The following is a 26,524-nucleotide window of genomic DNA, read 5'->3' as shown; positions in this document are numbered from 1 at the left end:
TACTTCCAATAATTCAACTTAAAAAGGAAATATTTTGGAAATATTAATTCAGTGTACATTATAGACTAGTTTACACCAAAAAGTGTACATTTATGTCCACTCGTTTCATTAACAGATTCGAACAAAAAGAAGTTTAGCCGCTGGCTTCATGAGCTGTTGTTTATGCGGATAAATACTCAGCAGGTCTGGCAGCATCTATGTAGAGAGAAACAGAGTTAACGTTTCAGGTCTGTGATCCTTCATCAGAATCCTTCATCAATAAGACTGCCAGAGTGGTACCAGGCATGAGGGACTTCAGTGATGCAGCAAGACTGAAGAAGCTGGGGTTCTTGTCCTTAGAAAAGAGAAAGTGATGGTGAGATTTAATTGAGGTATTCAAAATTATGAAGTTCCACTATCAGGAGGGTCAGCAACTAGAGAAGATAGATTTAAGATAATGGGCAAAAGAAACCAGAGGGGAAGTTGAGAATTATTTTTAAGCAACAAATGGTTATGAACTGAAATGTACTATGTGAAAACTTGGTGGAAGCAGAGTCAATAGTGCCTTTCAAAAGGGAATTGGATATATACTGGGAAAAAGAAAAAATTGCAGGGCTATGGGAAAGCAGTTATGGTTGCGTACAGTTTTATTACTGCATTGTATTTATGCTTGTAAGATTTATTGTATAACATGCTTTGTATCAACACTAGTAAATATATTGATATCACTAAATATTAACAATTTTTCAATTGTGCACAGATTCAAAGTGGTTCTGTGGGAGATCAAGCCTGAAAAAAGTTGCAACTATTTGGAAAAAAATTATCCAACAGCAATGAATAAAGCTGCACTCATTTAAAAACAATATAGAATTATGCAGAATATACAGTGCAGGAATAGGCCATTTAGCTCAAAACTTCTGTGCTGGTGCTCATACTCTACATGAGCCTACTCCCATTCTAGCTACTTCATTTCAGCCTTTCTATTCCCTTTTCTCTCATGTATGCATCTAGTTACCTTTTAAAAGCTATTTGCCTCAATCAATTCCTATGGCAGCAAGTTCCACATTCTAACCACCCTCTGAGTAAAGAAATTTCTCCTTACTTCCCTATTAGACTTATTAGTAACTATTTTGTGTTTATGGTCCCTAGTTTTGGATTATCCCACAAGTTGAAACATTCTCTCCTTATCCACCCTGTCCAATTCATTCATAATTTCAAAAACTTCTCTCAGAACTTCTCTCTTCTGAAGATAAAAGCCCCTGACCTGTACAATCCTTCCTGGCAGTTGTAATCTCTCAACTCTGATACCATCCTTGTAAATCTTTTTCACATTTTGTGCAGTGCTTCTATATCTTTTTTGTAGTAAGGACATAGCTGTTCACAGTATTCGAAGTGCAGCCTGACAAGAGTCCGATACAAGTTTCATGTAACTTCACCACTTTAGAATTCTATATTCCTAGTAATAAACCCTAGTGCTTTGTTAGCATTTGTAATTGCTTTGCTGACCTGTGATGCTGCTTTTAATAATTTGTAAACCTTTATTTCTAGATGTCTTTGCTCTTCTACCCCATTCATATTCTTATTTTATATGGTATAGGTAATGTTTGTTTTTCAGACCAAAATGCATCACCTCATAATTCTGTTAAAGACTGTCTGCCTCAGTTTAACCTCTCACCCAAAAGATGACAGTACTGGCAGTGCAGCACTGCCTTAGTACTGCACTATAAGGTGGAATCTTGTCCTCTTTAAATATAATGGCAGATAGGGACCATTTCTGGATCCCGACCCCATGATTTGATGGGAGGCGGCCTCATAATTGGCCGTCTTCCTGTCCTCTGTCCAATTAAGGACGGTGGTTGGGCTCTTGAGGCTGTGAGCCCAATCAGAGGGCCTGAAGCCTTGGAAGGCCAGCTGCCCCACTGGCAGAGGTGGGCGCTGTTGCTGTAGGAGGGAGATTGCTAGGGTGCCTTCATCCTGAGGCATGTTCTGAAGTGGAATCCATTTAAAAAGAAAACTGTAGCCACTGCTGCCCGTTCACCCCTGTGGAGGGGAGATCCGTCTTCAAGATGACCTCTGGCCACAGCTGTGGCCTGCTGATCCCTGCTGCTCTGGTGGGGGCGTGGATGCAGTGTGTAACATCTACAAGATGCAGTGCAGCAACTCACCAAGGCTCCTTTGACAGCACCTTCGAAACCCGCGACCTCTACCACCAAAAGGACAAGGGCAGCAGATGCATGACAGCACCGCCACCTGCAGGTTCCCCTCCAAACCACATACGCCATCTTGACTTAGAAATATGTCACTGTTCCTTCACTGTGACTGGATCAAAATCCTGAAACTCCCTCCTTAACGGCACTATGGGAGTACCCGCACCAGAATGGACTGCAGTGGTCAAGAAGGCAGCTGACCACTACCTTCTCAAGGGTAATTAGGGATGGGTAACAAATGCTGGCCTTGCCAGCGATCCCCATATCCCATGAAAATTTAAAAGAAGGCGACTTTGTGAGCTCCATGGCCAGCTGCCGGCAGGCGGCTTCCAGGCTCCCCCCAGGCTTTGGCCTCAGCAGGGGGTTGCCCATTGGCGTCCCCAATCTGCCCCCTAATGGGCACATAACTATTCAAATTGTTGGCTACCTGCTGCTACTGACCAGATTGCCTTTGCTGGTGATGACCCTCCTCAGCAGGATCACCTGGTGGTGGGAAGCACGTTATGCAGTTGACCCGACATCCTCATTTCAAAATTTCCTCCCAGTCCGGCCTTCAAGATAGCCTCTACAGGACCGGGAAGATTCTGCCCCAAGTTCCAGCATGGAATATTTGCTCAAGGTCTGGAGTGGGGCTTAAACCCTTGACTTTCTGCCTTGAGGACAGGCATTTGATTCTAGGGCAATGCTGACACCTTAGAGCCATTATCTTATCGTGGGCTGGGTATGTGGGAGGGATGGATACTGAGTGGGGTGCTACAAGGCTCTGTTTTGGGACCACAACTATTTGACATTTATATAAATAACCTGGACTCAAACTCAATGTAAATTGATTACATTTGCTGATGATACCAAACTGGCAGGAACAGTGGAATTGGAGGCAACAGCTCAAGTTACAGTTGGTTCATGCCAGATGAAGTTCAATGCAACTGGAATGCAAAGTAAGAGCAGTAAGCAACAGATGCACCAGATGAATGGTTTTCCTAATGAGTAGCAGTGACATAAATGACCATTTGAGAGGTCCTGCGGAGTATCAACTGATGGATTTTCTTGATTGTTCTTTGGGGGCCGGCTTTGAATGTTGAGACCACTGTAGATGACACTGTCCTTGTTGTTAACTAAACGCTTTGCCACCTCACCGCTCCGTGCTGACGATTTCTTTTGAAACTGCACTGCTGCATATGTGATTCCGTTTTCATCATTATTCAACTGGGCCACTCCCTCGCTACATGTTTCTGCTGAGCCACTTCGAATGTGGTTTACACTTGCGTATTGAATGGTCTCTTCCACTGCTGCCTATTGCTAAAATAGAGAAGGTCCAATTTTTTTCTGATTAACTTGCATGATGATTTGTGCTGTTATGGGGAGAAATCTATTTCTAGATTTTGCAAATCAGTTTACAGCATTTTGCAAAGTTTTGCAAGTTATCTACAACACAGAAACAAGCCATTCGGCCCAATGGGTCCATGCTAACATTCACATTCCACACAATCCTGCTCTCGCCCCTCTTCATTTAACCCCATCAGTTTATCCTTCTCGTCCTTTCTGCCTCATGTGCTTATCTAGCTTTCTTTTGAATGCATTTATGACCGTCACCTCAAATGCTCCATGTGGTAGCTAGTTGCATATTCTGACCAGTCTCTGAGTAAATATATTTCTCCTTCATTCCCTATTCCATTTATCAGTGACTATCTTCTATTCATGACCCCTGGCTTTGGTCTCACCTGCAGATGGAAATATCATCTGTACATCTACCCTGTCAACCCCTTCCATATTATTGAAGATCTCTATCAGGTTATCTTAAAAGTTTTTTCTGCCTTTGCATTTGGAATTGGGACTTTATGGGAATATTATGAAAATGTAGACTGAGCAAAGTCATCAAATCCAAAGGTGGGACTAAACGATTAACAAAGTTTCACTTCTAACTGTAAAGGTGAAGCTCCCATTTTGCCCATCAGAAATGATATTAAAGATTGTAATCAATCCAAGGATTATTTGAGTCAAATACCATAAACATATTTAAGGGGAAGCGAGGTAAGCACAAGATGGAGAAAGGAATTGAAGGATAGGATTAGGGATAGAATTAAATGAAGGGGATGGGAGGAGGCTCGTGTGGAGCATAAATGACAGCATAGACCAATATAATAAAAGCAAAATACTGCGGATGCTGGAAATCTGAAAAAAAACCCCAGAACTTTCTGCAAATACTCAGCAGGTTTGCAGCATCTGTGGAGAGAGGAACAGTTAATGTCTGTGACAGCATAGACGTGTAGGGCAAAATGGTCTGTTGCTGTGCTGTAAATTCTATGGAATCTGGTTTTGCAAATTGCCAAGCATTTTTCAGGGAATTCACACTTACCTGATTATCGTTCAGAGTCTTGTCTCTTCCATGACAAATAATGTAGCTTGTATCTGAAAATACAATGTTACTGTTGAAAGAGCTGTAACAGGAATGGTTAACATGTTTAAAATGTCTAAACTGAGCACATGTTGAGTGTGCACAGCTCTACACTGATCATTTATGTGAACTTCATCTGCTTTGCACCCAAGGTTCCCCACATAGAGAAAAATTGCTCGGGTTATTATGCATAATATTCATTACAAAATTGAGGTAACTTTCACCCTCACCATCTGACAGAGCAGTTTATCTGCCTGTTGTCGAACCTGCCTGAGCTTCATCCTGTTTGCTGCAAGGCACTCTATTAGATTACCATCCAAGACCTGAATGTGAAAATTAACTCACTGCCCCTCCACCACCACAAAGTGTTTTGTGACACAAAGACCGATCAATTCTACCCTGAACATGAGCTCCTGATCTGTTGTGTCATCAGTGGGAGACCAAACTATTCATCACAGGGAGAAATCAGTGTCTGTTGACACTAATTTGTGAGATGGAGGTGGGATGAGACTAAATTATGTGACAGCAAACAAAATCTATTTACTCAGCAGAGTCTATTTAATCAGAGCAAAACAGCAAACCATCAAACCATAGAAAAGTTACGGCACAGAAGGAGGCTATTCAGCCCATCGTGTCTGTGCCAGCTGAAAAGATGAGCCGCCCAATCTAATCCCACCTTCCAGCACCTGGTCCGTAACCTTGCAGGTTACAGCACATCAGCACATTACAGCAGGTCCAGGTACCTTTTAAAATAGTTGAGGGTTTCTGCCTCCACCACCATCCCTGGCAGTGAATTCCAGACACCCTCTGGGATTGGTGGAGTAGTAGATAGTGAAGGGGACTGTCAGAGAATACAGCAGAATATAAATAGATTGGAGAGTTGGGCAGAAAAATGGCAGATGGAGTTCAATCAGGGTAAATGCGAGGTGATGCATTTTGGAAGATCCAATTCAAGAGTGAATTATACAATAAATGGAAAAGTCCTGGGGAAAATTGATGTACAGAGAGACTTGGGTGTTCAGGTCCATTGTTCCCTGAAGGTGGCAACGCAGGTCAATAGAGTGGTCAAGAAGGCATACGGCATGCTTTCCTTCATCGGACGGGGTATTGAGTACAAGGGTTGGCAGGTCATGTTACAGTTGTATAAGACATTGGTTCGGCCACATTTGGAATACTGCGTGCAGTTCTGGTCGCTACATTACCAAAAGGATGTAGATGCTTTGGAGAGGGTGCAGAGGAGGTTCACCAGGATGTTGCCTGGTATGGAGGGCACTAGCTATGAAGAGAGGTTGAGCAGATTAGGATTATTTTCATTAGAAAGACGGAGGTTGAGGGGAGACCTGATTGAGGTGTACAAAATCAGGAGAGGTATAGACAGGGTGGATAGCAAGAAGCTTTTTCCCAGAGTGGGGGATTCAATTACTAGGGGTCACGAGTTCAAAGTGAGAGGGGAAAAGTTTAGGGGGGATATGCGTGGAAAGTTCTTTACGCAGAGGGTGGTGGGTGCCTGGAACGCGTTGCCAGCGGAGGTGGTAGACGCGGGCACGATAGCGTCTTTTAAGATGTATCTAGACAGATACATGAATGGGCAGGAAGCAAAGAGATACAGACCCTTAGAAAATAGGCGACATGTTTAGATAGAGGATCTGGATCGGTGCAGGCTTGGAGGGCCGAAGGGCCTGTTCCTATGCTTTAAATTTTCTTTGTTCTTTGTTCTATATAGTTCCAGCATTACATCCCTGCTTTTGTATTCTATACCTCGGCCAGTAAAGAAAAGTATTCTATATGCTGCCTTCACCACTCTAACTACCTGTCCTGCCACCTTCAGGAACCTGTGGATATGCACTCCAAGGTCTCTCACTTCTTCTACCCCTCTCGATATCCTCCCATTTATGGTGTATTCCCTTGCTTTGTTTGCCCTCCCCAAATGCATTACCTCACACTTCTCCGGATTGAATTCATTTGCCACTTTTCCGCCCACTCAACCAAACGACTGATATTCTGGAGTCTATAGCTATCCTCTTTAAAGGCCTGCTACCCAACCCAAACCCGACAGGACCCGACGACGTGTTGGTTTCGGGTCGGGTCGGGCCGCTCTTCCAGGTCTGGCCTTCGGGCTCGAGTCGGGCCGGGACGGACACACACAGCAAGCTAAGTGTTAAAAGTCAAAAACTTACCTGAGCTGTGAGTCTGGGACGTCAAGCGGGGAAACTCTGAGTCTGCGCAGTGAGCATGTGAGCGTTTCTATGACGTCATCATGCTCATGCTGCAGCTTCCAGCAGATTGGGAGTCGGAAGGTAAGTAAAGGGAACATTGCAATGGTTGGGACAGGCTTGGGTCGGGTCAGGGTAGGTCAGGTAGGGCTCGGGGGGGAAATGGAGGGACCCGGGTCGGGTCGGGCTTGGGTCCAATGTGGTTCCATCGGGTTCGGGTCGTTTTTTTTTCTGACTTGAGCAGGCCTTTAATCCTCTTCACTATCAACTACATGGCCAATTTTTGTGTCATCTGCAAATTTCCCAATTATGCTTCCCACATTTAAATCCAAATCATTAATACATGCCACAAACAGCAAGGGACCCAACATTGAGCCCTGTGGAACGCCACTGGAAACAGCTTTCCACTTGCAAAAACATCCATTGACTACTACCCTTTGTTTCCTGAGCCAATTTTGGATCCAATCTGCCACATTCCCCTGCATCCCATGGGCTTTCATTTTTCTGACCAGTCTGCCATGTGGGACCTTGTCAAATGACGATTAAAATCCATGTAGATCACATCCACTGCACTACCCTCATCAATCCTCCTTGTTACGGCTTCAAAAAATTCAGTCAAGTTAGTAAGACACGATCTTCCCTTAACAAATTCCTGCTGACCATCTCTGATTAATCCATGCCTTTCTAAGTGGCAGTTTATCCATCCCTCAGAATTGATTTTAATAGTTTACCCACCACTGAGGTCACAGTGACAGGCCTATAATTATTTGGCCTATCCCTCGCACCCTTTTAAACAATAGTACAATGTTCGCAAACCTCCAATCCTCTGGTACCTCACCTGTATCTAGTGATGATTTGAAGATGATCCTCAGAGCATGAGCTATTTCCTTTCTGCTTCTGTTAACAACCTGGGATGCAATCCATCCGGCCCTGGCGATTTATCCACTTTCAAGGATGTCAGACCCTCTAGTACGTCCTCTCTCATCATGCTTATCGTATCTAATAGCTAAGAGCAAGAGGACTAGGCAGGCAGTGCAGGAATCTCCTGTGTCTATTCCCTTGCAAAACAAATCTACTGCTTTGGATACAGTTGTGGGGAATGGTATCTCAGGGGAAAGCAGCAACAGCCCAATTCGTTGCAGCACCATTGGCTCTGCTGCACAGGGGAGGAGTAAAAATTGTGGGAATGCAATAGTTATAGGGGATTCAATTGTAAGGGGAATAGATAGACATTTCTGTGGCCGCAAAAGAGACTTCAGGATGGTATGCTGCCTCCCTGGTGTTAGGGTCAAGGATGTCTCAGAGCAGTTACAGGACATTCTGAAGGGAAAGGGTGAACAGCCAGTGGTCGTGGTACACATTGGTACAAGTGACATAGGTAAAAAAAAGGATGAGGTCCTGAAAGCAGAATATAGGGAATGAGGATGTAAGTTGAAAAGTAGGACCTCAAAGGTAGTGATCTCAGGATTACTACCAGTTCCATGTGCTAATCAGAGTATAAATAGCAGGATATATCAGATGAATACGTGGCTGAAGAGATGGTGGGAGGATTTTAGATTCCTGGGACATTGGGACCGGTTCTGGGGGAGGTGGGGCCAGTACAAACTGGACGGGTTACACCTGGGCAGGATCGGGACTGATGTCCTAGGGGGAATATTTGCTAGAGTGGTTGGGGAGGGTTTAAACTAAAATGGCAGGGGGATGTGAGCCTTTGCAAGGAGTCAGAGGAGGGGGGATCAAAGACGAGAACAAAAGACAGTAAGGGGAATAAGAAAAGTGATAGGCAGAGAAATCAAGAGCCAGAATCAAACAGGGCCACAGTGAAAAATAGTGGGAAGAGGACAAGTAATGTTAAAAAGACAAGCCTTAAGGCTTTGTGCATTAATGCGCGGAGCATCCGCAATAAGGTGGATGAATTAATCGCACAAATAGATGTAAATGGGTATGATATAGTCGGGATTATGGAGACATGGCTCCAAGGTGACCAGGGATGGGAAATTAACATCCAGGGGTATTCAGTATTTAGGAAGGACAGAAAAAAAAGCAAAAGGCGGTGGAGTTGCACTGCTGCTTAAAGAGGAAATTAACGCAATAGTGAGGAAAGATATTAGCTCTGACGATATGGAATCTGTATGGGTAGAGCTGAGAAACACTAGGGGGCAAAAAACGTTACTTCTTTCTTTTTTTCTTTTGGGCCTCCTTATCTCGAGAGACAATGGATACGCGCCTGGAGGTGGTCAGTGGTTTGTGAAGCAGCGCCTGGAGTGGCTATAAAGGCCAATTCTGGAGTGACAGGCTCTTCCACAGGTGCTGCAGAGAAATTTGTTTGTCGGGGCTGTTGCACAGTTGGCTCTCCCCTTGCGCCTCTGTCTTTTTTCCTGCCAACTACTAAGTCTCTTCGACTCACCACAATTTAGCCCTGTCTTTATGGCTGCCCGCCAGCTCTGGCTACAAACTGTAGTGGTGATGTTGGGAATGGTATTAAATAGGAAATTATAGATGCATGCGATAAAAGAACATCTGTAATTATGGGTGACCTTAATCTGCATATAGATTGGGCAAATCAAATTAGTCACAATACCATAGAGGAGGAATTCTTGGAGTGTATACAGGATGGTTTTCTGGACCAACGTTGAGGAACCAACTAGAGAACAGGCCATCCTAGACTGGGTATTGTGGAATCAGAGAGGAATAATTGACAATCTAGTAGTGTGAGACCCCTTGGGGATGAGTGACCATAATATGATAGAATTCTTCATCAAGATGGAGAGTGATGTCGTTGTTTGTGAGACTAGGGTCCTGAATCTTAGTAAAGGAAACTACAAAAGTATGAGGCGCAAGTTGGCTATGACGTATTGGGAAACATTTCTTAAAGGGAGAGCAGTGAAAAGGCAAAGGTAAACATTCAAAGAGCACATGGATGAACTGCAACAATTGTTTATCCCTGTCTGGCGCAAAAGTAAAATGGGAAAGGTAAGCAAACCATGGCTTACAAGGGAAATTAGAGATAGCATTAGATCCAAGGAAGAGGCATACAAATTTGCCAGAAAAAACAACAGACCTGAGGATTGGGAGCAGTTTAGAATTCAGCAAAGGAGGACCAAGGGATTGATTAAGAAGGGGAAGTTAGAGTACGAGAGTAAGCTTGTGGGGAACATAAAAACTGACTGTAGAAGTTTCTATAGGTATGTGAAGAGAAATAGATTGTTGAAGACAAATGTAGGTCCCTTACAGTCAGAAACAGGGGAATTTATTATGGGGAACAAAGAAATGGCTGACCAACTAAATGCATACTTTGCTTCTGTCTTCACAAAGGAGGACACAAATATTATACCAGAAATGTTGGGGAACACAGAGTTTAGTGAGAGGGAGGAACTGGAGGAAATCAGTATTAGTAGAGAAATGGTGTTGGGGAATTTGATGGGATTGAAGGCCGATAAATCCCCAGGGCCTGAGTACTTAAGGAAGTGGCCCCAGAAATAGTGGATGCATTGGTAGTCATCTTCCAAGATTCTATAGACTCTGGAACAGTTCCTACAGATTGGAGGGTAGCTAATGTAACCCCACTATTTAAAAAGGGAGATAGAGAGAAAACAGGGAATTATAGACCAGTCAGCCTGACGTTGGTAGTGGGGAAAATTCTAGAGTCCATTATCAAAGATTGTATAGCAGAGCACTTGGAGAACAGTGGTAGAATCGGACAGAGTCAGCATGGATTTACGAAATGGAAATAATGCTTGACAAATCGACTAGAATTCTTTGACGATGTAACTAGTAGAGTTCATGAGGGGGAGCCAGTGGATGTGGTTTATTTGGACTTTCCGAAGGCTTTCGACAAAGTCCCACATAAGAGATTAGCATGTAAAATTAAAGCGCATGGGATTGGGAGTAGTGTATTGTGATGGATAGAAAATTGGTTGGCAGGGACTGATGTATGAGGAGAGATTGAGTCGGTTAGGATTATATTCGCTGGAGTTCAGAAGAGTGAGGGGGGATCTCATAGAACCCTATAAACTTCTAACAGGACTTGACAGGGTAGATGCAGGAAGGATGTTCCCAATGGTGGGGGAGTCTAGAACCAGGGGTCATAGTCTAAGGATATAGGTAAACCTTTCAGGACTGAGATGAGGAGAAATTACTTCACCCAGACAGTGGTGAGCCTGTGGAATTCACTACCACAGAAAGCAGTTGAGGCCAAAACATTGTATGTTTTGAAGAAGGAGTTAGATATAGCTCTTGGGGCAAAAGGGATCAAAGGATATGGGGGGAAGGCAGGAACAGGTTATTGAGTTGGATGATCAGCCATGATTGTAATGAATGGCGAAGCAGGCTCCAAGGACTGATTGGCCTACTCCTGCTCCTATTTTCTATGTTTCTATGTTAATATTTCACACTCGTTTTTTACTACAATGTCTGCATCATCCCTCTCCTTTGTGAAGACAGAGACAAAAACTCATTAAGAATCCTGCCGACATCTTCTGCATCCATGCATAAGTTCCCTTGTGCATCTCTGATAGGCCCTACCCTTTCCTTAGTTATCCTTTTGCTGTTAATGTCCAGATAAAGCATCTTTGGGTTTTTCTAGATTTTACCTGCCAATAATTTTCATGTCCTCTCTTTGCTTTCCTACTTTCCTTTTTTACTTCACCCCTGCACTTTCTATACTCCTCCAGGCTTTCTAAAGTATTAAGATTTTTGTGATCATCATAAGCCTTCTTTTTCTGCTTAATCTTACCCTGTATGCTTCTAGATAGCCAGGGGCCTCGAGATTTGGCCGTACCACCATTTATCTTTGTGGGGACATGTTGACATTGTGCCTGTAGTATCTTGTTTTTCAAAGTCTCCCAATGGTTTGTCACTGATTTTCCTTCAAGTAGCTGTATCCAGACCACTTTCGCCAAATCACCTCTCAGCTTCATAAAATTTTCCTGCCCCCAATTTAGAACTTTTATTCTTAATTTTTCATTGTCATTTTTCAGGATTATGCTAAAACTAACTGTATTATGGTCACTATCTCCAAAATGGTCACCCACTGCTACCTCATCCACCTGCCCTCCTTCATTACTGAAGACTAAATCTAGAATTGCACCCCCTCTCATTGGGCTTGTTACGTGCTGGCTAAAAAAATTCTCTTGAAAGCAGTTCAAGAATTTTGTGCCCTCTGTGCCCTTCACACTGTTTGCATCCCACTTAATATTAGGGTAGTTGAAATCCCCAACTATCATTGCCCTATAGTTTTTGGACTCTGAAATTTGCCTACATATTTTTTCTTCTATCTCTCTCTCACTATTTGGGGGTCTATAGTACACTCCTACTCGTGTGGCTGCCCCTTTTTAATTTCTGAGCTCAACCCGTATTAATTTAGCATATCATCCCTCCTCACAGCTGTTATTGATTCCTTAGCCAATAATGCTATGCCCCCTCCTTTTTATCTCCCTCTCTATCCCGCCTGAAAACTCTATATCCTGGGATGTTGAGCTGCTATTCTTGCCCCTCTTTAAGTCAAGTTTCCGTTATAGCAATGATATCGTGTTGCCATCTGTCTATCTATCCCCTCTGCTCATTGGCTTTATTTATTATTTAAATAAATACCTTTTAACACTGCAAATTCCAGTGCAGCACGCTTTTTAGCCTTTTCTTCTTCTGTCTTTCAGAGTCACTCACTAATTTACTGCCTCCCATTCCCTGTCCTGAAATTGTGCTATCTGAAACTGCCCTTAGCTCCCCATTCCCCCTACCAAGCTAGTTTAAACCATCCCCAACAACACTAGCAAACCTTCCTGCAAGGATATTCATCCCAGTCCTGTTTAAGTGTAGACCTTAGGTTTAGGCTTGTACAGGTCCCACCTTCCCCAGAATCAGTCCCAATGTTCCAGAACTCTGAAGCCCTCCTTCCTGCACTATCTCTCCAGCCACGCATTCATCTGGTGTATTCTCCTATTTCTATACTCACTAGCACGTGGTCTTGGGAGTAATCCGGAATTTGCCACTTTTGAGGTCCCACTTGCTGATCTCTTTCCTAACTCCCTAAACTCAGCCTGCAGGACCTCATACATCTTTCTTTTTATATAGTTGGTAACAATGTGGACCATGACCTCTGGCTATGCACCCTCGCCTTCCAAAATGCTCTGTAACCATTCAGTGATAGAGTTTACTTGGAGTTTCTGTGAACTAGAAGAAACAGAACTCATGACAAAAACTACAAAACTACATAAAAACAGGATGATTTCTCAAATCAATGAAGTGTGGAAGATAGTTGCATACAAATTATGTACGTATAATCAGTTCCAGTCAATTACATAGTGCAGTCTGTGCAGTTCTCAGAGAACCATAGCTGTTTGTGGTAACACTTTGCTGGACCAATCGAAAACCAATACTTTTGCTTCTTCAACTTGCTTTAAATCATTATCCTAATTTTTACTTTAAAAACTCCAGTCGTCTCTCCCATTCATTGTGACAGGGCATTCCATTCTGCAAAGATGCTCTGAATAAAGAAACTTCTAACCTTTCTCCTCACTCTCCTGGTAACAATTTTAAATTGATGACCCCGCATCACGAACTCCCCAACCAGAAGAAATCATTTATCCCTATTCACTCAATCAGAACCATTCATATAATTAAAAATCACTATTAAACATGAAGTAACTTAGCAGAAAAAGAGAAGAAACATATTTATGGTGAATAACGTAAAATTTGTATGTGCAAGGATGATCGTAAATGTGAGTGTGTGATTATCATGATAACATTAGGAACAGATTTAATAAATCAACACCTTTTAATCACCTGTCTCTTGATGAAAGAGTTAGAGACTGGTCTTTACTAGAATTGTGCTGAACCTGTGCTCTTACTGGAAGTGAAGAGTTCTGAAACATGGTCAAGTTGACAAATCCTCCTGTTATTGTACGGTATACAATCAGATGTACCACTGCTTGCACAACCTCTTCTCAAATCTACAAACTGCTTCAAGATTAATTACTTCAGATTAAAAAAACATACTAAAATGGGTGAAAAATTAGAAAATTGTGGGTTTTATCAGATGTTATAAACTTCTTGTAGTGTGTCAAAGCCAAACACATCTGGATTTCCACCATACAAAGCTTTGGCTTCAAACTTGAACTGATGTTTTAATCAAAGACTATTTTTTCAGAGTTGATAATACAGGGAAAATCTTTTGATCTATAATTTTTATGTATGAGTACTCAAGGTGCTCTGACCAAATTCATGCTTGCAGGCAATCATTAACTCATTCCATTCATGACTGCCTTATCTTATTGCTGACAGGAATTTGGTTAAGATAATGTAAGATTACTCACTGTTGATTGCAACAAACTATGTTCTCTTTATATCCTGCAACCAACTGTTGACATATAATGAAATGATTAAAGAAAAATAGAAACTCACCCTTTTTTGTTTGCATCAGGTGCAAAAGTAGAGAAACAACAAACACAAGAAGGGCCCCCAGCACACTGAGCACAATGAAAACCAAGCTGTGATACAGAGAATAGGAAGGGTCAGTGCTGGTTCTTAATTGATTCTTGGCTACTTCTTTTAAGAAAGAAAGTTTTGCATTTATATAGCGCCTTCCATGACCTCAGGATGTCCCAAAGCACTTGAAAAGCAATGAAGTAATTTTGAAGAATCTTCTCTTCTTTGGCCTCCTTGTCTCGAGAGACAATGGGTAAGCGCCTGGAGGTGGTCAGTGGTTTGTGAAGCAGCGCCTGGAGTGGCTATAAAGACCAATTCTAGAGTGACAGGCTCTTCCACAGGTGCTGCAGATAAAATTGGTTGTTGGGGCTGTTACACAGTTGGCTCTCCCCTTGCGCTTCTGTCTTTTTTCCTGCCAACTGCTAAGTCTCTTCGACTCGCCGCACTTTAGCCCCACCTTTATGGTTGCCCGCCAGCTCTGGCGATCGCTGATCGAATAGTCGCCATTGTATTGTACGTGGCAGCCAATTTTGCATGCAGCAAGCTTACACAAACAGCAACTGGATGAATGAACTGATGATCTGTTTTGTTTAGTCGTGTTGATTAAAGGATAATTGTTGGCCACGTCTCCAGGGAGAACCACCCCACTCTTCAAATATTATCATGGGATCTGTTACATCTGCCTGAGAGAGCAGATGGGGCCTACGTTTAACATCACATTTAAAGATGGCACCTCTGATCGCACAGCACTTCCTCAGTACTGCACGGGAGTATCAGCCTAGATAATGTGCTCAGGCTTCTGGAGTGGGACATGAACCTACAACCTTCTGACTCAGAAGGCGATGTGCTACCATGTTTAATGCCTGGTAAGTTAAAGACAGAAGTAAAGAAAAAATAGCAGCGACAACGTGCACTATATGGATTTGATATTCAGATAATCCTCATCACCAAATTTAAATAACAGAACACACGGAGATATGTCCTAAAATAAAATACGTAGATTTTTCAATATGTTTTACATAATTAGCATTTATTTGGTAAAAATAAATACTCTGCATGAGCTACAAATCTGAAAGAAAAACAGAAGTTGCTGGAAACAGCAGGTTTGTCGGCATCTGTTGAACAGTTACCTTTAGGTTTGGATGTGAACTAGAATTCTGAAGAAGTGTCTGCACCTGAACCATAAAATTGTCTCTTTTCTCCACAGGTGTGGACTGACCTGCTGTGTATTTCCAGCAGACTGTGTTTCTGCTTGACATCTAGTTGGTGTTTTCTCCCTGTTACCATTGTAACTTCAAAGACCCAATTCCTTAGTGTTTAAATGGGACTACAATTTCTGCTGCTTATTGCTGACAACTTGGGATAATAATATGGAAATAAGAAGTGAATTGTGCTAATTGAGTATTCACATTGCAAACACATTGGGTGAAAATATACTCACAGGACATGAGTTGGAGAAAACCTCTTCCAAACCTTGACTGAAAATGACATGACTTAAAAACAAGTCCCCTGCCATCAACATCCAAGGGGGTCACTATTGACAAAAGCTTCACTGGACCAGCCATGCCAACATTGTTGTGACAAAAACAGGGTGGAGGCTGGGTACTCTGCAACCCAGTGGCTCACCCACGATCCCTCAAAGCCTTGCCATCAGCTGCAGTGCTCAAGTTGGGAGAGTGATGGAATACTCACCTTGGGTGGGCGCAGCTGTAACAGCACTCGAGATTCACCACTATTTACGACAAAACAATCCACATGACCAGTGCCCCAACCACAGAGCTCAATATCCACCCCTCCAGCACTGGTGCACTGTTGCTGCATGACATACTATCTACAGGACACACTGTAGCAATGCCAGCATCCTGACAATCCATTAAAAATCCTTGGCGAGACAAGCAACATCATGCGAACTCACCTCCTCAAACTTACACACCATTCTGGCTTGGAAATATACTGTTGTTTCTTTAGTGTAGCTCGGTTAAAAATCATAGAATTTCTTAACTCCATTGTTGGAACATAATGAGCAGATGAAGAAGGCCCTCAACCATAATCTCAGTGCAACTAGTGATGGGCAATAATTGTCACCTTGCCAGCAATGCCCACTTCCCAAGAATAACATTTAAGAAAAGAAACTTCCTGCATTTGTAGTGACTGACATTGAGAATTTGACCAATGCTGCAAGATGTCTCTCCCTAGTGATACCAAGGGCTGTGCAGATATATTGCTGTAATTTCTCCCTTTCACCAGCAGAAATGCAACTTTTCTATCAGTGTCACATCAGAGAGATAGCGCCAAGGTAAGTTTGACAAATACAACTTATCTTGGGCCGTGAGATTAGGTTTACAGTGAATTAACCATGGTAAATAGTTGAAAGGGCACCATCTGATGGGTGATAAAATGGAAGTGATTACTACTTATTTTTATTCCCCATCAACAAACATAGCACCTTCATTAAGGAGCTAAGACAACAGCATGATATAAACCCAGCCATCATTTCCATTCTGATGATTTACATGCTGAAAAAATACATGATTTTCATTCCTTATGTCAAAATGATTAAAGAACATTGGCACATCTTCCATGTGAGAGATTAATAATCAAAACATCAGCAATGAGAACATTGTACCTGTCTGTAGATTTGGATTCTAAAGATTGATTCTGATTATCAGTGGAATGTATATTTGTACTTGTGGAATGTGGAGTTGCTGGTGATACTCTTGAAGAAATTTCACAAGAATATTCATGTCCTATTGAAACAAGGACAAAGAACAAAGAACAGTACAGCACAGGAACAGGCCATTCGGCCCTCCAAGCCTGTGCCGATCTTGATGCCTGCCTAAACTAAGACCTTCTGCATTTCCGGGGCCCATATCCCTCTATTCCCATCCTATTCATGTATTTGTCAAGATGCCTCTTAATCGTCGCTATCGTACCTGCTTCCACCACCTCCCCTGGCAGCAGGTTCCAGGCACTCACCACCCTCTGTGTAAAAAACTTGCCTCGCACATCCCCTCTAAACTTTGCCCCTCTCACCTTAAACCTATGTCCCCTAGTAACTGACTCTTCCACCCTGGGAAAAAGCTTCTGACTATCCACTTTGTCCATGCTGCTCATAACTTTGTAAACCTCTATCATGTCGCCCCTCCACCTCCGTCGTTCCAGCGGAAACAATCCGAGTTCATCCACCCTCTCCTCATAGCTAATGCCCTCCAGACCAGGCAACATCCTGGTAAACCTCTTCTGTACCCTCTCCAAAGCCACCACGTCCTTCTGGTAGTGTGGCGACCAGAATTGCACGCAATATTCTCAGTGTGGCCTAAATAAAGTTCTGTACAGCTGCAGCATGACTTGCCAATTTTTATACTCTATGCCCCGACCGATGAAGGCAAGCATGCCTTCCTAAGTTTCCTTTTTGCCACTTCACTTGTAAAAGCTGCTATTGATTCTATTTCTGGCACTATTCTAGCCAGCGTGCCATGTCCTGACAACGATTTATATCAATCAAATTCTCCTAACGTCTTCCTTTGTGTTTTTAATGATGATAAATTTATGCCCTCTAGTTACTGACTGACTGACTAGTGGAAATAGCAAGTCCCAATTTATTTATGAAATCCCTAATAATTTTGAATTCCTCCAGTAGATCACATAACCTCTGTTCTCCTCGTAACTAAAGCCTTTCATCCTGTGTATCATTTTAGTTCAAATCTTCCACACTCCATCCTTAACATTCTTCCTAAACTGGGGCACAACAGACGGAGGTTGCATTTGACAATTCCATCTGCTAGAAATGGGCATATTGGTTTATAAAGACTCAGTCAGTCACATTTAATTTTAATCTCATAGGATTAGTGGAGTTTCTGTACGATTTGCACATGTTTTGGGGGGACATATTTTCCAAGAAAAATAGCCTTGTTCCTAACTATTGAGACAACTAAATAGAGTGAATTTGGTTAGTTGCAGTTTCTCAAAGTGATGAATTTAACCAGTGATGAGTTTGGATTGACATTCATTAAAAAAGTTGTTACCATATTGTTTGTTTACAGTAACACTTACCAATGTTGCTGATTATTGTCACATAACTGCAGTTCTTCCCTGTTATATTGAAGACTGACACATTGACCATTTCACTAGATTTTTTCCCCTGATTATTTGAGGCTGTGCAGTAATATTGATGATGTTCTGTGTGAAGGATTGACAATGTAGATCCAGTTTATTGGTGTCAGAGATCTTTGAATCTTCAGACGGGGTCTTTTCATACCATGTGTACTGAATGGGAAGGGATCCTCAGACAGACTCACAGGAGAAGGACACTGAGCCCCCAAAACATGAGACATTTGGTTGTGATAAAAATCTCAGTACAGGAACAGACAAGGATTCTGTGGGAAAAAAAAACATTCAGATACTGACTGAACATCTACAAATCAAATACTCTCCAATTTTCAGCACTTCTGTACCTCATCCAGGGCCTGCCATGTTGGAATCTTACCAGCACATCTACCTCTCCATATCTCTGCATTCTCCACATAGCCTGAACTACCATGCCCACCATTGGATCAGAACATTGCAGAGCTGCAGGTCACGACTGCAGCAATGATATTGAGGATGTGTCAACATGAAAATCAGGGATAACAGTTTCTCTCAGTCATGGGTAGCCAATCTCCAATGTTGTTTAATTGTTTGACTCTCCGATGTGAACTAATGGGAGAGAGTCAAGGAAAATCCCAGTAGAAAATGAGGGCAAAGAGCTGGCAGATATCTATTACATGTTTTCTGGCTTTAGATCAGGAGTGTAATTGAGATTGGTTTTAATTACTTGCTGCTGCAAAGGAATTCTTTGGCCTGAAATTCACAGGGAAGTGGGGAGGAAGTGTGTGTGTGATCGAGAAACCTGGATATACTGGAAAGGTGGATATTGTGTTGAATTTAATGGCAGAACCTCAATATAATTCATTTACTCCGTTTCCCGCCGGGCAGTGGACCAGATTGAGAGGCCAGCTGTCGAGTGGGAAACCCCACAGTAGAATGTCAGGAGTTGGGGGGGGTGGGGGCTCAGAGATCGGCAATGAGGAGGAAGGGAGGGAGAACTGACTGGGGTGGGGCGGGGGGGGTGTGCGGGGGGGGACTCTGTTGGTCACTCGCGATGGGGGAGATAGCACCACAGTGGGAAGCACTCCTGCTCCTCCTGGCCCTCAAACAGTGCTGGAAAAGTACTTTCCTTCTGGATCTGGCAGTTCCTGCCTCACTTAAACAGTCTGATTTCCCGAGCCTTGGGAAACCAGTCTGTTACCTTTAAATTCAAATAGATCCCAAAATCTGAGAACCAGAGACTCAATTAAATATTATAATCATTGACCTGCCTTTCCTGAGCCGGATACTTTGATGCCTTGAACCTGCTGTGGTTAAACCCCAAGTAGGGATATTTGCAGTTGGGTTGCACATTTCCACCAATTTAAATTACCGCTTCCACCCCCCCGACCCCCCCAACCAGCCCCCATCTACTGTCAACCACCTGTTGGGATTTATTTGTTCATTGAATGTCAATATCACTGGCAAGGCCAGTATTTATTGCCAATCCCTAATTGCCCTAGAGAAGGTGGTGGTGATGAGCTGCTTTCTTGAATCACACAGTCTATGTGGTGTAGGTAAACCCACAGGGCTGCTTGGAAGGGAGTTCCAGGATTTTGACCCAAACAAAGTATACCCACTTCAAACATGGCTGAAGACACCCTTGTGAAACCCACCTCATAAAGCCCAAGAGCAATACAATGAAAGTCAGATGGCAACCAGATATGGCATTGAGTGAGTGAATGGCATGTTTAAGATGTGCTTCAGATGCGTGGACAGATATGGAGGTGCCCTTCAGTTCTCATCTGCCAGGGTCTCCAGAATGAACGTGTTGTTCTGGGCTCTGCACAACATTGTTCCAGCCACTCACATTTCTGCCCAGAATGCCAGGGATTCCCTCATAGCTGTAAGGTTCAGTTAGTTACCACCATTGGATCGATGTAACAACCACTTTGATTTCCCTCCACACACCCTCCAATCTCACTGCCACAAAGCTGTCCTGCAACCAGAAACAACCCATTGCACTTCCCCACATCAATTCATCTTTTCCCATTCTTCAACAAGCAAATGTGAAGTCAACTTGCCATGCAGTAACCAGGAATGAACAATGCAAGAAATTGTTGCAAACTAATAAATATTATGTGCTTCGACAGAAACTTAACAACATAAGATTTGCTCAATCACCTATGTCCATACCCTTTTGGAACTATAAAGCTTTACTCTTCCATTTCCTACCACTCCGATGTGGTGCAACTCTTGTGGTTTCAGTGAGGGTGGAGGCAGGCTGCTCACATCCCTGCTCTGACTGCTCAGATGCTCTTGGTCGACCACCTCAGGGCTTTGGAGCCTATGAGGGCCTCGAAAACACTGCTCCACCTGCACCTGTGTGGGGGCAGACATGGCCATCGGGAGAGGAGCAGCATGTTGGATACTGACTGGGGCGGTGGGGGTCAGTGGGTGAGAATTAGGAATGGTTTGAGTGGAGCCCCATTTCCATGTCCCCTTTCCCCATCCCTCTCATGGCCCAGCCACACATCACTCCTACCACTGTGAGCAGATTGGTGGAGATTAGCGACGTGCTGTAAGGCCAAGTCCAAAGTGTGCGCCAGACATGTTGGCACCCAGAGTCTGCTCGGCCATGGTCAAGGTCAGCATGCTTGTATTTGATTGTCTTGATTGATGTTTAATGCTGTTGGCCACTCTATCCATGGAAGAAGACATCTTTACAATGTCCTGTGACATCAATCCATTCATGCTTGAGTTGGGGAGATGGTGGTGTAGTGATAAGTGTTGTCACTGGGCTAGTAATCCAGAGGCTCTGACTAATGCTGTGGGGCAAGGGTTCAAATCCCACAGCAGCTGGTGGCAAATAAATTCAATTAATTAATAAAATATTGAAAGCTAATCTCACTAATGGTGCCATGGAACTAACATTGATTGTTATAAAAACCCATCTGCTTCACAAATGCCATCCTTACCTTGTCTGGCCTAGATGTGACTCCAGATCCACAGCAGTGTGGCTGACTCTTAACTGCCCTCTGAAATGTTCTTGCAAGTTGTGATGGGCAACAAACACTGGCCTTGCCAGGGAAGCTGGCATCCCATTAAAGGTAAAAGCCTGTTCTGTTCTCTCAACAACTGTATATGTGGAAGGCCTGTCATATTGTCACAGGTTTTCTGCTGCCCCTCAATGATGATCCTTTTCATCAATGGTCCTTGGGGTACAGCACCTTGGTCCAAGGGAGCAGAGTTTGGAGATGGCTGCACCCTCTGACACAGACTCTCTGCAACTGTCCCTGCCACCACTGTCTGCTCTTGATCACTGGTGAAGTGTGAGTTACCAGGTGAAAACCCTACTATTTGTCTAACTGGACCCATTGGAAGGAAGATAATCTCTCAACAATTAATAAAGAGGCTTCTTTTATCCTTAAAACAGTGACCTCGCTTTTCAATTTTAGCTTAGATCACCTGTAGCGTTGAATTCAGGCTGATCGAAGTATCTTGTTGATTATTTGTGTCACCCATCATATCAGGAAGTCTGTGAATCCTGTTAATCTCTGCGGATTGATTCTATTTTTATTATTTCTAGGAATGTATACCATTAGTCACAACCTGCTGTTCACTCTTTTGTTATTGTTTGATTATTAGTTGAAATCTGAATGTAAACATCTGACAGTGTTATTGAATAGAAAGTGCTGGAAATACACAGTAAGTCTGGCAGCAACTGTAGAGAGAAACAAAGTTAATGTTTCAGGACTGCGACCTAATATTTAATACAGTTCAGAGACAACGAAATGTGCTGAGCATCCCACATGATGTCTGTCACAATACTCTGTAGTTAAAGGAATTATTAATTCCATAATACTCAAAATTCTTGGTCAGAAAGTTGGACAGGCCACGAATTGGGTGTGTGTAACACGAGTCGGATTTCCCGACCTCTGCCTGTTACCTGACAGACTCTGCACTGCTGCGGAACCTTGGGATATCGGAGCTGTCATGTTTCTCCCAGATAAAACATTGATTAGACATTTCAGTAGAGAGTAATAAAGAAAATCACTGAGAAATGTACCGTAAGATATTTGTATCTCTACAGCAATCATTGGATCGAGGCACAGATTTTCAATACCACAGTTGTACCATCCTGCATCTCCTGAGCGAAGATCCTTCATTGTAACAAAAAATATTCCTTGTCTCTTGTTATCTGTGATTGACATTCTTTCACTTTGCCAATTTGATGTTACTAAAACTGAACAATCGCGACTCCAGCCCTGAAACCAATATTCCACATTTGACGCGTACCATCTGTCATACTGACAATCTATTGTGATCGATCTTCCCACAATTTCTGTAACATTCTTGCTTCCCCACCATGCACCTGAAACTGAGGAGACAACATTTCAGAAACTGAACAGGGAATAACTGCTTAATACAAACAAATACATTTTAATAAGAGTTACCACTGGGTACAGAGGAATCTCTCCACTCTATCTAATAATGCATTGAATTCCTTCTAGTTTCTGAGGAAAGAAAACATTAACTAGTGCCTTATCGGAGCCTCAGGATGAGACAAAGGACCTCACAGCCAATAATTTACTTTTGAAATAAAGGTCAGAATTTTTACTGATGTGACTCACAGGGAGCAGATCAGTCAGAAAGTTGGGGAGAATCCCACAATTCTAGATTCCCCCACATGCAGTTGAGTTTTAGAAGCTTGTCTCTGACACCAATGATCAGTTCCTCATCCAGAGGCCCAGCCTGATTGACAAGCTGGACCCCCAGTCAGGCAGAAGCAGCAGGTAAGTTCACACTGGAAATGGGGGTCAATCGGGAAGGTGAGGGGTGACCGGATGGGGAGCTGCAATCAGGGTGGGAGGGCGATTGGAGAGGGTGGTGGGGGGGGGGGGGGGGGTTAGCTGGAGGGGGCTGTCTGTGGGGAAGGTTGGGTCCTGAGGTGGGGAATGTCAATGGCCTTGGTGGGCGAATTTGGTGTTGGGGGATCGGGGCCTGGTTTGGGGTCAGGAGGTCAGAGGCCTTGTGGGGGAAAGGTCACGGAGGTTGGGGGAGTCCAATCACAGAGCCTCCTCAGGCAGGTAGCTGGATCCAGGAGGTGGGTATGAAGGCACTTCCCTCCTGAATCCACCAAGTCCGCACCTCAATAAGATTTCCAGGTTGCCAGATGCTGCGGTAACCAGGCTGACAGCTGTTAAAGTTCAAAAGCTGCCGAATTATGAGGCTCGCAGACTCAATGTCATATTGAAAGTTCCAACTCATGTCTTTGGATTGGATTGGTCACCTGCCCACCTTCCAAGCTCAGTTAAAGTGGAAATAGGCAGATTGAAGCTGGGTCGGAGGCCTGGCACTAGGGGCAGTGCAGACCCTCGCTTCATTGATGCCACCTGGATCTAATGCTGGAGTCTATGAGGGAGAGGAGGGAGGTCGTTTTCCTGGAACATGGTAGGAAGAGGCCACCTCTTCGTCTAGCAGCAGCACCTCTCTCTCTTCACTGTCATCCCCCTCTGCCCCTCTTCCTCCTCTCTTACCTCCTGCTCTTCCCCCTATGAGTTGTCTCCTTCCAGAGTCTCACTGTCCACAAGGTCCATGCAATGGGGAGCACAGCAATCCACCACAATGACCAAGAACCTTGCAGCAGGGTATTGGAGGGTGTCACCAGACCAACCAGGCACCAGAATCACATCTTCAGACGCCCAATGGCCTGCTCAATGGTTGACCTGCTGAGCAGGTGGCATTGGTTGTATCACCTCTGTGCCTCTGTCTGGGGCTCCTGTAGACGGCTGAGTAGCCATGTATTCAAGGGATATCCCTTGCCCCTATGGTCCAACCACACACTTTAGGGGTTGGTGTGAAGATCCAAGGTGGCCTGTACTGACGGAGGATGAAGGAATCATGGCAGCTGCCAGGAAAATCAGCGGACACATCGAGGAAGCACTTGTTATGGTTGCAAACCAGTTGGACATTGAGGGAGTGGAAACCCTTCCTGTTGATGGATCTCATTGGCTGTTCACTGGGTGCCTTGATGATGCCCTGCACCTGGGGGAATCCAGGGATCGAAGCTGAACCCAATGCCCTCTGTGCCTGCGCAGGCCAATCTCTGCCAAAGTTGGTGTGGTCCCCCGCCGTCCATCCGTCACCTGCCTGATGGCGTGAGGAGCTGCCAACTGTGAGATGCCACCTAGATCCACAGCTGGTCTCTGGAACAACCCGGTTTCATCGAAATTCAGGCAGCAGAGATCTTTATGGCTGCAGGTAAGGGACTGCTGTGGGGGTCTCGAGGCTTCAGGTCATTGTGGATCAGAACACAATGATTCAGGACCATCTATCTGGATTGCTACAGCATTGGTGCTCCATCATTTGCAGGCAGTTGACTCGAGTGCAGCAGACCCGATATCTTGGGTAGCACCTTCTTGCCCTTGCAGCCCCCCGCTGTTCTCCTCTGCCTTCCTGCCGTCCAGGAGGCTGCATCTGCTGAAGCCCATCATGGCTGCTCTGTCCAATGTCAGAGTAGCCTTTTCCCATCTGAACTCCCTCAGCTGGGCTTTGTGCGTTCACCAGACCTTCCCCTGCCAACCCCAGCTGCCCAAGTGATGTCAGCAGGCTCACGTCCCTCTCAGGATTCCTACCACTCACCACTGAGAAAAGCCTGTTCTACAGTTCCAGCAATGGCTACCCTGTGGCAATTTGGAGCAGCTGAGCTTTATTTTGTGCCTCTACATCATGTTACTCAGCCCTTCCCATAGGCAGTAGGACCTGGTGTCGACCTTCAAGAATGTAAACTTCAAATTGCATGTGCACCTGCTCCCGCACCTTTGAAAACCCAGCCCTCTGAGTCAGTAGATTGTGGGTTCAAGTCCCAGTCCAGAAACCCGAGCATAAAATCTATGCTAACATTCCAGTTCAATACTGAGGGTCGTGCTGCCTTTCAGATGAGACGTTAAACGGAGACCCTGTCTGCCCCTCAGGTGTAAAAGTTGTCACAGCTTTATTTGGAAGAAGAGCAGGAAAGATTAAAGAGGGAAATAGGGAGATAAAAGAGATCAGATCAGAAAGAGGAAGGATTGAAAAGAGGAATATTACCAAATATTCTGTGTAAAATGGGTGAGCGAGAGGCACAAATTTTTATGAGGCGGTTTGACGTAATAAAATTAACAGAGTTAGAGTCGGGTGGGACTGAGAGTTTAACATTGCTGGTTACAAAATCAATTCATCATAAATGGAGGAGAGGTGGCAGTATTAATCATACAATTCCATTACAGCATCATATCATAAGATTAATATGGGGTGGAAATGAAAAAGCTTGGTTAGGAAAAAAGAAAAACTTGCATTTATATAGTGCCTTTCACAAACACCAGATCAAGGCACTTTACAGCCAATGAAGTACTTTTGAAGTGTAGTCACTGTTGTAATGCAGAAAACATGGCAGCCAATTTGCACACAGGAAACTCCCACAAACAGCAATGTGATAATGGCCAGATAATCTGTTTTTTGTAATGTTGATAGAGGGATAGATATTGACCGGGACACCAGGGATAACTCCCCCTGCTCTTCAGTATAGTGCCACGGGATCTTTTACATCCACTCAAACAGATGGGGCCTCAGTTTAACATCTCATCCAAAAGGACAGCATCTTTAACATTGCAGCACTCCCTCAGTACTGCACTGGAGGGTCAGCCTTGACTTTTGTGCTCAAGCCCTGGAAGTTGGACCTGAACCCAGAACTTCAGAAAACAACATTTCATCAAAAGTATTTTAAATGACTGAAACAATTGCAAACCCGAGTCATCTTCTGTTGGAGGGATTATTACCATTGCAGTTGTCAGTGTATACTGGATATCACACAAAAATCATGTTTTACAGATTAAAGAGATTACCTTTGCATTTTGATTGTTATTCGTGCAACTTAAAAAAAATTAAATGGTCCCTTTTCTATTAACAATTAATAATGCAGTTTAGTGTGTATTGGTAAATATTTCCGTGGTACAATAGTATAGTCTAAAAGAGATACAATACTTCACACAAAACTGTTCATTTATTTTTGCTGAGTATTTTGTGCCTTTACATGTCTCCAAGTATTTAAACATCTTCACTGTATAAACCGTACACTAGACAGAAACTAACACTGATTATCTGAAGATCCAGCTCTGACTGTTGCTCACCGGGCAGGGAACAAATGAGAAGAATCGGAATCCACATCATTTTATTCACAAAGATCAGATCAGCACTTG

General features: G+C 43.7%; 1 pseudogene; it reads right to left on the bottom strand.

The window, feature by feature from the left end:
• Window positions 1-26,524, bottom strand: LOC137383953 (cell surface A33 antigen-like; annotated as a pseudogene).

This window comes from Heterodontus francisci, chromosome 25 (assembly GCF_036365525.1).
Source record: "Heterodontus francisci isolate sHetFra1 chromosome 25, sHetFra1.hap1, whole genome shotgun sequence".
Lineage (NCBI taxonomy): Eukaryota > Metazoa > Chordata > Chondrichthyes > Heterodontiformes > Heterodontidae > Heterodontus > Heterodontus francisci.
The sequence above is the reverse complement of the archived record's forward strand: the minus strand, read 5'-3'. Positions and strand labels throughout refer to the sequence as shown.